We start from the raw sequence: 15971 nt of genomic DNA on the forward strand, positions 1-15971 counted from the left end.
CTCCGCTATAATATTCCAAACTATTCCTCTTTTTCATATGCTTCTCTTTCCCCCCTCATTTTCTCTCATGATAAAGTCAACATTGTCACAGCATTTACCATATGCACTACACTTTCTGGATGGTTATTACATAGTTATTTGCATTCCACATGAAACTCGAAATGGAAATTATATGCAATTATACGTAAATCATCTTTATTCATAAATGTTACCCTTTCTGTGCCGCTAACTAGACTATACTACTCATGTCAATGGTGAGAACAGATGTGGAAAATATGGAGTCAACATCATTAGGCATTAATAAATAGACAAGTGGGTTAAGTGTGTCAATGCAAGTAAAGAGGTTGTCCAAGTGATATACAATTTTATTTAACACAGATCAAACTCTGTTAACCCTTTCCAATCCACTGTCTGACCTCTGAAGACATTATGATTTAAGGCTGTACAGCTCCAATGTTGGAAGACGTCAGCCAGATTTCCCTTACTGTATATTGCCAGCCTCTCTGCTGCTGGAGCCTATCCAATGTGTCACCTCATGCAGTACTGGCTTTAGCCAGCATATAGCGCCATTGTATAATGGCAGAAAAGGAGTAAGCCCCCTAGGAAAACCCGGATACAAATTGGATTGGAAAGGGTTAAAACAATAAAAGCAGCGGTACTTACCCATCTCACTCCGGCGATCTAGCGCTGCAGTTCGGTTTTTGTTTTGGAATGGCTACTACCTGACTGCTACAGCCAATCAGAGGTGTTGTTCTCTTAGCATCATGGCATCTAGCATCTGGGAGATGATGCCAGGAGAACAACAAACATCTTCAGATCCACAAATGAAAATTAATGGATCATATACGAGTATACAGCCATATAAACATGCCTGTGCATCTCTTACTCCATTCTTCAATTTCCTTGCCCAAAGTGGTATGTTTAGTCTACAAATAGTTGACCACTTTAGCCATCACTGTAATAATATTATAGTTACCTGCCCTCATTGTTATCTAGACAATGGAAAAAAGTTGGTGAGATCACTAGGAAAGAACTCTTGACAGTGAATAATTACCCTGAGAATACACCAAGATTGGCATTTGGGTCACATATTCCCATCTTGGAAATCCGATTGTCAATATTATCCATAAGGACTGACAAAACGTAGGACATTCTCCTAGTTGATTTAGTTACTTTTTCCAACATAAGCTCTGTATTGTATACTTTTTATATATAATTTCTATCTCTTTGACATTTACCGCTATCCATATTAGTGCTGTTGGTACAGGCAGTGCACACTGGTGCTGATTTCCTGTTCTGATATGTCACATGTGTGTGTTGACATATGCAATGCAGAAGGAGATGCTGATATTGGTGCTGTCCAAATGTATATCTTACTGAGAGTAAATAATTCACTATATCATATACACCTGATATTTTATGGTAATAGTGATGAGGTATTTAACGAATGTTGGTATACTGAACAAATTGCCTGTTTGTAATACACGTTATGCATGTATTGTCATTAACTTTCTAGGAGATTGTCATATGCGCGTTCACAACACATGACTTGGGTGCAACTACCAGGGGCTGATGTATCTCGCTCACCCAATCTTCCACTCAAAGTTGTAAATTGACATTAATCATACCCCAACACTCCACACACCCCAGAATACTTTCTGCCACCACCCCTGGTAAAGGCCAAGGGAACTGCATAAAGACATGCACACTGTTCTTTGATAATCAAAGGGTTAACATCGCACGGCTTAGGATCAGAGCCACAAGGTCCATACGTATCAAAATTTTTAGTCGTAGAATGGAGTGCTTACAAAAAGGATAAGGCAGAAAGTGGCAATCCCAATGAATATTTGAGAGTTCACCTTCTTGTACTTTCTCCCACCAGCTAGCACTAGAGATCCAGGCTTACGTTCTTGTCCCACACCTCTAGCCCAGTGTCCCAAATCACCTGCTTTATCCTTTAAAGCTTGTTCAGTTTGCATTTGGTTTACCATGAAACTAGTCTGACCTGTGTTACATGATAAATATGACAATCCCCTTCCCTCCCTGAACTCTTTTCTGCAATAAAACTTCTTGATTAGTGCAAAGAGCTTATAGGATACACCACATATATACAGTCATGATACATGTTCATCACAGTGATACGCTGTTTTTACATCTTTATGTTGTTTATGCACTTTATATTTGCTGTATTTTGATATTTTTACTTAACTGAGATACACATTTTTTAATAGCAAAATTGGTCACATGACTTAAATATTGGACATTGTTACTGTTTCATTGCTTGAGAAAAGCTCCATATGGGCTGATCTTGGAATTGGAGCTCTGCCTATGTGTCGTTCTCTATTTGTAATACAGCAGGATAGCTAGAAAAATGTATATTCCCTACTGTTTCCTTGTTACCATGCAGTGTGTTGATGGATTCCAAATATGGACACCTACATCCTCAGTAAAATGTAGTCTTAACAGTTTTATTCAGCAAGCTCAATTATTCGAACAAAGGAAGTGTTGGATATTCAGTCTTACATAACTAACTTGTTTCATCACAAAAGTATAGCTCTATTCCATTCAATCTTTTTGTCCTTGACATGCTATATACGGTAGCTACATGTATATGTCAAGAATAACAATAATCCACTCTGCTGTTTCCAAAAGGCATCACATATTATTTGCACCATTATGGCTACCATATATTACATATTTTTCCACAAAAATAATATTGATAACAGGGCCTCGTGTGGTGCAGAGTGTTAAGGCAGCAGAAACGCAGTCCAAAACTCTCACTCACAACCTGAGGGTCGCAAGTTCAATCCCCGCTTGGTTCAGGAAGCCGGTTCAAGGCCAACTCAGCCTTTCATCCTCCTGGGGTCAGTAAAATGAGTACCCAGGTGGGGATAATAAATAAATTACTTGAAAGCTCTGCAGAATAAGTTGGCGCTATACAAATAACAAGATTTATTGATGACCTATCCGTGATGACCTATTATAATTGATTGTCTGGGGCACACTACTCAGGAAACCGGTGGATGAGCTAATTGGGCGCCTGCTGAAATCAATGAGAGCTGCAGTTATCAGTAACAGTGACTACACAAGGGTCAAAGCAGCAGCTTCTATTCTAACCCCAGTGTATACCGGTACTGTCAGTGGGCGCACAATCACCTGATCAGTGAGGGTCCCAAGCGGCGGGTCCCAGCAAATCAACTATTGATGACCTATCCAAAGGATAAGTCATCCATAGTATTTTCATGAAAAAGACATTTAATGTAACTCACATGTATGCCCAAGATTAAAATGAACACTAATGTCTTAACATCAGCTGAGAACAATGAAACAAATGAAACATTAGTGAAATTCTTTCACAAGCATAGAAGACACTTATAAATATGGCTGACATTCATTTTACAGCTAAGATTTGATTTTCCTGACATAGACAATAAAATGATTGAGGACATGCATTGATGTCATTGATCTTAACTTCCATTAGCTCCATAGTTAGTTAATTTTCACATTATTGCGTAATTAAAGTACAGAGTACACTGGCAAGACTAATGCATGATGGAGCTGTTCCACTTTATAAGGCTTAGACTGTTTATTTAATCACATTGAAGTCACAAGGAAACACACATGGGACTTAAATTTTCTCTTTTTTTAGTTTGTCCTTGTTTTCTCTTGTATGAAATAAAGAAAAAAATCTTCAAAGGTTTTGCCTTTTGTCTCAAACGCTTTATTTCTCATGCTGAGCGGAACATGAATTTTCTATAGTCACAACTGCACCCTTTAACAATGAATGAAGCTATTTTTGGGACAAAATGATTGATAGCTGATAAAGCAATAAAACTATTTTCAGAAATGGGCCACAAAGCTTGCAATCAATTATTTTAATGTGTCCCCAGACACTCTTAAAACAAAGCTACTGTACTACCAGGTATATTATGCATAGATTATGGTGGCATATTACTCATAGACTATGGTTTTTTCAATGATGACTTGTTAATTCCGAACAAAAAAAAAATCCAAAAAGTGGGCAAGAAGAAGTAGGGGAAAGGCCTGGAGAAAATGTTGTCACATGTTCTACCCCAATTCTACTTCACGACAGAGGGCAAAGTATACATGGGAAGAACATATATAGCAAGCTGTCTTTCAGATCTATGATTGGCACTTTTGTATGGCATTTTGGAGTTACATAGTATCCAAAATGAAAAGTGGAATGAAAGTACTTGGATTGCCGCAGTCAAATTTAAAGGGGAAGTCTCATAAAAACAACCTCTTTCCATATGCTTTAGTAAGACGTGTGGCCATCACAGAGGGTACTTTCTCCATTTGTAGCACCCCAACTATGAGCCAAACAGTGTAAAATAGCGTATGCAGAAGATTTGGCGGAGGCTGGTGATGGCATGCAGTTGCTGGGGCGATGTCAATGTTTGGGCCTATTTATACTTCTAATTATAAGGGCCTAGATGTAGTGTTTTTGGAGGCTGATGTTGTAGGTGAACTTGCATGTTTATAGTTGAATATGGTGATGGGCCCAGGTGGGATCCACCCCAGAATTCTTAAAGAACTCTAATCTGTGATTACTGCAACTTTAACTGATTTGTTTAACCAGTCCCTTCTAACAGGTGATGTTCCTGATGATTGGGGAATGGCCAGTGTCGTAGCCATCCATAAGAAGGGTAGTGGAGATGAAGCTGGGAACTACAGGAGGACAGTTAGTTTGATATGTATAGTAGTTGAACTACTGGAAACTCTCCTGAAAAAAAGAATATTTGACCACTTAAAAACCAATAATTTCAATATAAGGAGACATTTTTGAAAAGATTGTCAGGCCATATAATAAGGCATGGTAGCGGTTGGGTTTATGACCTAACAGGTTACTTTCAAAGGACCACTCAGGTGAATTTGGTTTTCATTCATTATGTAACTAGTTTCTTATATGTCGATTAATATTACCTTATTTAGTTATTCCTTTCTTTCTGAAAACTCTTGGAGTCCTTCTCCTCAGGTGGGTTATGTTATTAAATGTGGCCAGCTGAGATTTACTTGGGTTTATGTTGTCTCAAGAAGTCACTTTTTCAGTCAGCAGAACTCCTGTTTAATGCTATTACATGGACTCTGCCATGATGCTAAATATTCTTGTATAAATAATAGAAAAGTATTATAGAGGCGACATCTTTATTAGCTAACCAGAAAAATTATATATAAAGCTTTCAACATTACTATGCCTCTTTATCAGGCTGGTGATGGTGTGCAGAGAATATTACATCATAGATTTTTCTGGCTAACAAGGTACCATACCAGAGGCGTAACTTGAAGCTCCCCCCCGATGCAAAACCTGGAACGGGCCCCCAACTATAGTACTGGGCTCCCTATATGGAGGAGAGAGGCCTTATGGGCCCCCTAAGGCTCCGAGGCCCGGGTGCAACCGCATCCCCTGCATCCTCTGTAGTTATGCCCCTGTACCATACTATTTTTGCTCTACTATGGACTATACTACACAAGTTCTTCACATGGAGGAAACAGAAACTGCTATCATAGTTAATGATGATGGTTAGATACTCTTGTCACATAGTTATAATGAAGGAGATCACAGTTTATCCTCCCGACTGTATACTTATGGTCTGTAGCATATTTTGTGAATACAGAGGGTAATGATAATCACATTGTTCTCCTAGCAGGCAGAGATGGTACTGGCTCTAGCTGGTCATGTAATGCTGTGGTGATGCATCATGGGATGGCTATCACTGCACAAAAGAAGAGAAAGCAAGGGGAGATATCTAAACATCAAGATGGTTTCTGATAAGACCAATGTAAAAGGAGGCTGCGCTGCATCAAATTGACTGCAATATATATAACAGACCTCCAGAATGTAAAACGCAATCACAGGGATTTAACAATAAATGAGTATGTGCCGGAGTGGCCCTTTAATAATAATATCTAAGCAGTTACACAAATGCATATCTAGTGCTCCACAGACCAACTCTCTCATAATTAAATTGTTTTAAAAGAAAAGAGACCATGAGGCCATTAATCAAACTCATGCATCAATGGCTAATTTTGATTTCTATAAGTCCTATACACTGGCATATGAGATATAAGGTCGTATACACTGTTTTTCATTCTAAAACTTTGCAACATTTTGAAAAGTCAGACACAACTCTTGGAATTAAAAAGTATATATGCCAGTATTTGACTTTTAGCACTCATGAAGCTAACACTGGTACTTTACGGTTGATGGTATAACACTGCAGCCCTCAATAGTGAAGTAAAAGCCATCTGCCATATTACGTTTTTTTCTCCCCTCCATGATGCAGTGCTAAGAGCTCATTACCTTGGCAATCCGTATGAGTTTAATGATCAGAAACCATAGCACCAAGTTGCACTCTGGATGACCGATATCACGCAGACCTGTTACGCTTCTCTGTCCCTGTGGTCACATTTTAGACTATCCTAGTATGATTCGCTCTAGTTACTGTGGCAACTGACACCCTCTTGGAAAAAATGTAACAGCAGAAAAAGTTGCTGTGTGTTAGTGAGGTTTACAACACTTTTATTAGTAATATTAATAACTCCAACTAGACTTAATGATATCAATTATACCATGGTAAACATTACTAAGTGTCTTATGAATAGCCGAATTATCCATAAAGCTTCAGTATAATCACATTTTAAAAACAAGTTACTTTTAGCAAGCGGCAGTGACAATTTATCTTGAAAGAAACAATTTAAAGTAATAGATTTAATAGATGAGAATTACTTTATACTTATTAGCATACATCGCTGTTGGCTCTTAGTGTTCTAATGGCATCTATTTATCTTGCCCTCATGTATGGTAAATATATTTATAACAATGTATCCATGTGGATGTGAAGCAGGCGACTACCGTATATCCACTGGCCAGAGGATTTTGAAGAATACCCTTTTGCCATGTCCTTCCACGAATAATTACAAAAAAGGTAAAGGTGATAGCAACAAGTGTCTGTTTCCTTCCACAAACTGTGCAGGTAATATCATTAATAGTCACTAGAATACGGATATGCTTAACTGAAATGGTGGTATGTCCCATGCTGAAACTAATGAAAAATGCTGTGTGCAATGCTCTGTGTATCCATTGGCAGCTTCCTGTGTATATCAGATCAATAATACCTCTAGGTTTAAGGGCTCATACACACAACTGTGTTTTTATCGCATATTACACGTGCGTGCACTGCGTAATACGCAGTGAATGGAGTCAATGGGAGTCAATAGACTTTCATTGATCCATGCACACCGGCGTGTGGACACTGCGTATTGATACACAAGAGAAATAAAAGGCAGAACACTCTATTTCTGTTTGCATGTAGCGTGAGCCTTATACACTTGTATGTGCAGTGTATGATATGCTATTCATATGCATCACATTGTGTATGGGCAGCATTTCAATACACATTCCCGCTCGGAACAGACTGGGGAATAAAAAAAAATTAAAAACCACACAGCGCATTTCTATGAGCATGTGATTTGTGGGCATGCACAGTGCTATACGCAGCCATACACGGTCTCTGCCAGCTCCTGCTGGCGGGGCGTATGGCTACCAAATGTGTAAAACGCTGCGGGGAGACCGCAGTGTTTTACGCTTACGGCCTTGGGTATGGGCCTTAACAATTATAGAACTTACTGCCCTTTATAGTGGTAAGCACACAAGCAAGCACCCTGTTGGATGAAAAGTCAGCCACAGCTTCATTGATATAATTTAAAGGGGATCACTAGTGAGATTTTGTATTCATTTATTAAGGGGCCCTTCCGATTGGGTTGCAGGTTAGGCTGAGCTATCTGGGTGACAAGAGATCGCAATACCCTTTAGGAGATCTGGATGTGTCATCACAGTCATTTGAAGCTCTGGCAGCAAGAAAAAGGATTCCTAAGCCTTGTGTTTGTACATATGTACTTGTGTAAAGGCCAGAAAAAGGATTTACTGTAGCTAAGGACCTTATGTGTTCCCACCAGAGTATTTAGTAAGCACTGACATCCCATAGAGTAGCTATATTCCAGAGGCCAAACTTCACTAAATAATAGGAGATTGCTTTCAAAGTAATCTTCTAGTATACTCTACTTAGCATATATGACTTTACTAACTATCTACTGTACTTTGACTAGCTGCAGCGGACAACAACCTGTGCTTGGATATTCATTAATTGATAGAAGGTTGACAGCAATAGATGGCTATTGAGAAGGGGGGCAAGCAAAGGTAGGTATATAGCTATGTTCAGAGGCATAACTTGAAGCTCCTGGGCCCCAATGCAAAACCTGTAACAGGGCCCCCAACTATAATGGTTAATTCATAGTACTGGGCTCCCTATATGGAGACGAAAGGCCTCATGGGCCCGGGTACAACCACATCCCCTGCATCCCCTATAGTTATGCCAGTGGCTCTGCTACTGAATGAAAGCATATCTGTTAATACTGTACAGTGCATTAGATGCTATGAAGGCGAGACTGATGTTTTATCTTGAAGGCATAAGAAATGTACTGTACAAAACTGGGGCATTTAATGTGCAAGGAGTTTACTTCAATCCAAAATAGGATCTTAATTTACAACCTACTACTATTCCCGTCAGTGTAAGCCAAGAAAAGAAACTTTATGCTGTTCCTCAACGCTATTCAATCTATAAGAGAACTTTACATAATTATTCATCTTGAAGCACTTAGTCTAATCCAGGGCTAGCTCTTTAACGAAATAGGAGTTATTTAATACAGTCTGGATTGACTGCAGTTTGCATAAAGGAAACACATAGAAAGACAAGGGAGGATAGTGATCCCTTTTCTTTCAAAGCACTAAGACATTTCATCTTTAATGTATCCAAGCTGTGACATTATTTGCAAAAGGGACAATCCTAGTTAATAAAGCAGCCTCCCAGGAACACTGACCTAATCAAGATGTATAATTGCGTGTCATATGTAAATGATAGCATCTATCCTAAACATGCTAATGTGTATCATTGTGGATTTACGAGCTGAGAAATTCATCATTGGAGGTTAATTATAATGTTTAGCAAACACAATCCCATGAGGGACATGTATTCAAATATGCTACTTCCAATGATCACAATACAAAATGAACTGAACTGGTTGGAATGGAGCTATGTGGGTAGCAGAGTTGAATGTATCATTTAATTGATTCATTTCCACACAGCAATGATATGCAGAACAAAGATTTCCTGATCAGAAATAACAGGTGACACTTTATTTTATAAACTCAGGATCCATAAATTATAGTTTTATCATTGGTCTTCTACTTCATCCACAAGGGCCACTAATCAATATGATCAGTCAAACAAGTGAATCATAATAATTGATTTGTGTATTTTGAACTTAACCCGTTAGGGATTGCAATGCACATTTTTACTGACCTCACTAATGAGCTTTAAACCTGCACATACATCTTTTTAAGGTGGTGGCTTGGCTGACTACTGAGAGCCAGTAGTGGGACCAGAATCGTGTAAGCAGATTACAGGGAGAGGGGGCACCTTCTGTCACTCATCAGCACCCCACAAGGCCATTGCAAAGTACCAATGGATTCCGCCATGTAACTCAGCCTATTAGGCCCTGACCCGTACAGAGTCTAATAGGCTGCTGTCATGGACTTAGTAGAATGCACTACATAAGTAATGCAGTGTGCTATTCTAGGGACTAAAAATAGTGCCAAAAATTCAATAAAGTTTAATCTAAAGAAAAAAATCTAGTTAAAAAAAAAGCATTTCCCCCCACAAAAATCTCATTTTAAATGGATAAAATACCAATTTTTCTTAAAACAGACAATGACATTTTTTATAATTTATCTCGCTTGGTGAACATTGTAAAAATAGTTTTAAAAAGTAATGCCAGAATTGTTATTTTCCTTTAGTTTGTCTCTCAAAAACGCAAAATTCACATGTGCCTCAAACTGCTACCAATAAAAACTACAACTCTTTCTGTAAAAAAACAAGCTGTCACTTAGCTCTGTTACTGGAAAAATAGAAATGCTATGGATCTTAGAATTCAGCATTGCACAGTCAATTGTTTTTCTTTTTTAAAATGTGTTATTATTGTGCAAAAGTAGTAAAAAATAAGAAAATTGATGTAATCTTGGTATCGGAGTAATCGTTCTGATCCATATAAGGAAATTATCAGGTTATATTTACCGAGAGGTGAACGCTGTAAAAACAAAACCCCAAAACAATGGCGGAATTTCTACATGATTTTTTTCTATCTCCCTCCCAAAAAATGTAATAAAAGTTATACAACATTATATGTTCCCCCAGAGTGGCGTCCTTAAAAAATAGGCCTTGCCCCATTAAAAACAAGCTCTCATATGGCTATGTCAATGAGTTATGTCTCTTGCAATGTGATGATGAAAATCCCCTGTTCTTTAAGGCATAAAATAAGCTGGTCCCTAGGGCTGTCTGACTTATTTTATTTTTAGGTAAAGAGGCTTCCCATGTGAATCAAATAATCAAGGAATTAATACTCAGCTCTCCCGCCTCCCCGCTGTGTCCAGTTCCACTGCTTATGGTTCTCTCTGTGACGCTTTAATTACAAGCTGCAGCAGCCTGTGTACAGGACGTCACAGGCTGCTGCAGTGAATGACATCCCATAGACAGGCTGCTGTAGTTTGCAATAAACACGTCACAGGGGAGACTCAAAGCAGTGCCGCTGGACACAGCAGGAAGCCGGCATGAATATTCACTCCGTTATTATTATTTTACATGGCGAGTATTTAGTTAAAATTTAGTTAATTAAAATAAAAAACTGGCAGGAGAAAAGATTATAAGTAGAGATGAGCGAACGTACTCGGATAGGCACTACTCGTCCGAGTAATGTGCCTTATCCGAGTACCGCTCTACTCGTGCTGAAAGATTCGGGACGCTCCGCTGCTGACAGGTGAGTCGCAGCGGGGAGCGGGGCAGAGCGGGCGGGAGAGGAGGAGAGAAAGATCTCCCCTCCGTTCCTCCCCGCTCTCCCCTGCAGCTCCCCGCTCCGCAGCGCATCCCGAATCTTTCAGCACGAGTACAGCGGTACTCGGATAAGGCACATTACTCGGACGAGTAGTGCTTATCCGAGTATGTTCGCTCATCTCTAATTATAAGATAAAAACACATTCATAACCATTTAAATCCTCCCAATGCTCCAGTGGTCACCTGCCAGTGTTCCTTTACTTTCTAGAGGTGATGACATCATCAAAGACTGGGAGAAACCATCACAACATCAGTACTAAAGAAGAAGAGCTTCACCCGCTGAAGTCTTTATATATATATATATATATATATATATATATATATATATATATATATATATATATATATATATATATATATATTATATATATATATCCCAAAATGGTACCAAAAACTACAGTTGACACTGAAAAAAGTTCCATCAAAAAAACTGAAAAAGTTATGTAACTCCAAATTTGATGGCATAAAACTAATTTTTTTTGTAAAAGGCTTTTTTAAGAGTAGAAAAAAAATGCTTTATAAATATGCTATCACCGTAATCCTAGTGAACTGCAAAATAACTGCAATGTTAACATGTTACAGTATTTTACCCACAAACAATAGCAGAATTACATTTTTTCTATTCCACCCCACTTAGAAATTTTTAAAAGCTTTTCAATACATTATATAGTGGACTGGCTTCTTACCCGTGACTTCATCCATGTGGAATTTGTATTTTTTTATATAATCTGCTTTTTGCTGTATATTGAAACGTAAAACGTTGCTAGCTTAATAATCGCATACGTGCGACAATGACATCTGCCTGTTTGGGGAGGCCTAGCTTATGATGTGCACCCTGCTCCATTGCACTTAATACTTGCATACATGCGGCAATGATGTCTGCCCTCACGTGTCTGCCCATTTGTGTTGGCATAGCTTATGATGTGAGCTCCCTTCCTCTCCACCTCGCTGCAAGGCGCAGCATTGATGGCGTAGCGGAGGTGCGCATGTGCATCACCAAATAAATCTGTCTTGGAGCTCTCCCTGGAGAACTCTATACATTTTTCATCAAAATCGCTTTAGTAGTTTAGCCGTAAAAAGGTAACAAATAGAGATGAGCGAGCATACTCGTTAAGGCAATTTACTCAAGAGAGCATCACCTTTTTCGAGTACCTGCTGGCTCGTCCCTGAAGATTCGGGGGGGGGGGGGCGCGGGGGTGAGCGGGGGGTTGCAGACGGGATCGGGAGGGAGAGAGATCTCTCTCACACTCCACACTGCTCCCCTCCGCCGCCGCCTTAACGAGTATGCTCGCTCATCTCTAGTAACAAACTGACAGAAAAAGTTACTTTCACATTTCTAATATTAATATGGATTAAATTGTGCGATCAAATATACAACTTGGCCCACAAAATACAAGACCTCAAGGCCATGCCTATAAAAAAAATTAAAAAAGCTTATACCTCTTGGAAGAACAGGAGTGAAAAGCGACAATAAAAAAGGTGAAAATGGCTGTGACGGGTAGAGGTTAAGATAATTTTTAGGATAGTCATCCATTAAAAAAAAACACATTTTACGGAGAGCTGTGGACAAATATACATAGCATTAAACTTTGCACAAAGCTGATCAGTGATCAGAATACAGATCAGGGACTTGTGCAATCCCTGGAACGAGAGGCTCCGTTTACTCTGCTTTTGTTTGATGTTTCATTTGGAGCCTGAGCAAACAGATAAAACTTACACCACATTAATATCTAATTAGTTTGTGGATGTTATGTACGGCACACAAAATATGACTGATACCACGCAATGCACAAGTAGAGTCATGCCATCTTCAAGACAAAGGTCAGTTTGTACTTTTACTGTTGTAAAATAAGCTCTTCAGCTTACAAGTCAACATAAAAAGAAATTGGAAGTTATAATAATGTGGTGTTTGCTGATAGATAAATGCAACGTTTATTGAAGGAGCTATTTTTTTGAAAAAAGGAGTATTCCGGAGAGTGGGCAAAATTTCCCTAAAGTTTCCACCTATTGCTATTATTCCAAACGTCCATCTAAATCAGTGTTCCCCATCTCCAGTCCTCAGGACCCCCCCAACAGGTCATGTTTTCAGGATATCCTATGGTAAGAACACCTGTGGCAATGTCTGAGGTACTGACAATAATTACATTACCTGTGCAACACTGAGGAAATCCTGAAAACATGACCTGTTGGGGGTCCCTGAGGACTGGAGTTGGGAAACACTGATCTAAATGATCAAACTAAACTTCAGAACCTTTTTTGCCAACCTTCACTATCGCTGCTTTACTGCCAGTATCAGATTTCCACATTGTTATTTAAAATGTCCCCCAGAGAGTGTAATAATATTTCCCACAATGCCCCACTGCCAGTTACTGACAAGTGTGCATTCACAACTGTACAAACTGTGTCGTCATTAGAGAATGTGAAGGCACTGACCGTGCCTGACCGGTAAGACAGCGGAGCGTACAGGTCATAACCACTGGATACCAATGGAGAACTAATCAGAGAGGAGACCACAGGAAAAGCAATACCTCTGCAGCTTTGTAAAACAGGTTATAACATTATATTGCAAAATTACGTTATTGCCTTATGTAGTATATAAGTTTCACTTTTAACCCTTTCCAATCCACTGTCTGACGTCTTCCTACATTCTGATTGAAGCGTATACAGTTCCAATGTCAGCAGACATTCAACAGGGTATTCTTACCATCTATTGCCAGCCACTCTGCTATTGGAGCCTCTCTGGCGCACACACACTGGCACAGATGGCACTGTTGTATAACAGCAAAAGAGAAAACCTTTTAGGAAACCCTGAATCCAAAATTGAATAGGAAAGGGTTAATCACCAGAATACCCCTTTAAGTGCATGTATTTTTGGCTGACAATCATGCTTGCAATAGGGTTTAATTAAACATTCTGCACCGCTAGTCTTCTGCAGCTTCTTCATATCACTGTATATAGTAACTGCAGTTTAAGTATCAATAGGAGATTCGTCGGTAAGGCTGGACTGATGGCTTAGTTTCCCTTGGCTCTCTTCTTCCCTGAACACTCCTATCAAATTTATGATAGCAACATAACAAGTTTACCTTTGTTGTGGTGGTCATAAATTAGCCAATAAAAAGTGCAGGAGACTGACTGATCTGCTACTGAGACTTTACACTCTGTATACAGTGATAAGTACAAGTGGCAGAAAGCAAACATTGCAAAAGTGTTAATTAAACCCTAAATGATTGTCAGCCCAGAATACATGCATTTAATGTCCCTTTTACACAGGGCGACATCCGGATAAACGACTGCATGACCGCTGACGTCACGGCTAAGGTCACTATTACTCATGTAGAGCGCTTACTCTGACAGACTTCACTGCTGGATCGCGGGCTTCTCGCTCAGCGCTTTACTTTACGTGAAGCACTAAGCAGGGAGCATTTACACAGAACGACAAGACCGCTATCCAGCAATGGTTTTATGCCGACAGCGATAAGAACCTGTGAACGAGTAGTGTGCCATTTTTGTGTATTTCCACTGCACAATTATCACTCAAATTCGATCGTTTGAACAAATTTTAAGCGATAATCGTCCCGTGTAAATGGCCCATAAGGCAAAAAATCTTACCCCCCCCCTCCCGAATAGGTGTCCATAACATTCAACTATTATGAAGATATCAGACATCATGTTCTAATTATTGCTTTAGGTGTAATATCTGCATTAATCTAAGACAAAAAGAACAGAAAAAAAGCTCCTGTTTTCATCAATGCGTGATTCAGATTGTGCGAATTTGCACGGTAATTGTTCAGTGTAAACATGCTGACAATTGAACAACGAATGAGAATTTCTTCACTTCTCATTCATCGTTTATTTCATGCAGGCATCAAAATAATTGTTTGCTCGTTTGCATGACGTTGTGTGTGAACTGCGATTCGCATTCACTGGCACGCTGTGAGTGAAATTCCAAACAAGATTGTAAATGACATAATTGCCTGTATAAACAGACTGCACAAGCGAACGCACAAACTCCATCATCATTCGCTCATGCGAACTATTTACCACTCTTTGTAAAAGGAGCCTAAGGGTGGCTTCACATTGGCGTATTCATTTTTGCATACGCCTCAGCGCAAGATATTTGCGCTACGAACAAGTCTTTTTGTGTCCTTAGTAGAGCATTTTACTGTACTTTCTGCGCTCGTGGGGCATGTTCATTTGCGTGCAGCAGACGTGCGTGCCACAATGTAAATGTCTATTTAGCCTAGAGCGTTTAAGACATATTGCACCTAATTGCATACCCCCATAGACTTCTATGGGGAGCTTTGGTGTGCAAATGCGCAGGAAAATAGAGCAGGTTCTATTTTTTTGGACGAGAGCAAAATTGGGACATCAATGGGTTTTATTCTCTGTGTATTGCGCACGTAAATTCTACGCACGCAAATACGCCTGTGTGAAGGTGGCTTTACACAAGCATGTTTGCACATGCATTTGTGCATCCATTGCACAAAGAATAAACCCCCCTGTTTTCAATGGGTTCATTCTCACTTTCACTTTTGCGTGCACACCTCGTGCGTGTGTAAAAAAAAAGTGACTATTTTGGTGCGCATCTGCAAACCAAACGCGCCGTAGGAATCTATGAGGCTTGCACAGCAGGAAAACAAGAGAATCCTTGATAATACAACTAAGTACTGTGTACTGATTAAGCAGTGTTCTGTCATAATGTTACTATTCAATGCTTCAGCCTTCCAAATATTGTGAATTAGGAAATGTGTTGCCAGTAGTTCGTAGAAAATATCAACTCCTGCTTACTTAAATGTTATTCTTATAGCCTCAAAATTACAGAAAACCTATTTACTTCTTCCAGTGCAGCTTAGTTGTGCTAATTTGTAGCAAGTCCTTAAAGTTTAGGACCATCATCAATATTGAAGGAATGCGACGGCTATATCCTCATTCTGAACGGCTAGAGTTATCACTTTATACATGTTAATTGAAAACAATAAATCAGAAAGGAATATGCTGGGAAATGTA

General features: G+C 39.3%; 1 protein-coding gene across 2 annotated transcripts in view; it reads right to left on the reverse strand.

The window, feature by feature from the left end:
• The window catches only part of PLXNA4 (plexin A4), a 683798-nt gene that overhangs the window by 395686 nt on the left and 272141 nt on the right, over positions 1–15971 (reverse strand). The gene's annotated exons all lie outside the window — the stretch shown is intronic.

This window comes from Eleutherodactylus coqui, chromosome 2, assembly GCF_035609145.1.
Source record: "Eleutherodactylus coqui strain aEleCoq1 chromosome 2, aEleCoq1.hap1, whole genome shotgun sequence".
NCBI classification, from domain to species: domain Eukaryota; kingdom Metazoa; phylum Chordata; class Amphibia; order Anura; family Eleutherodactylidae; genus Eleutherodactylus; species Eleutherodactylus coqui.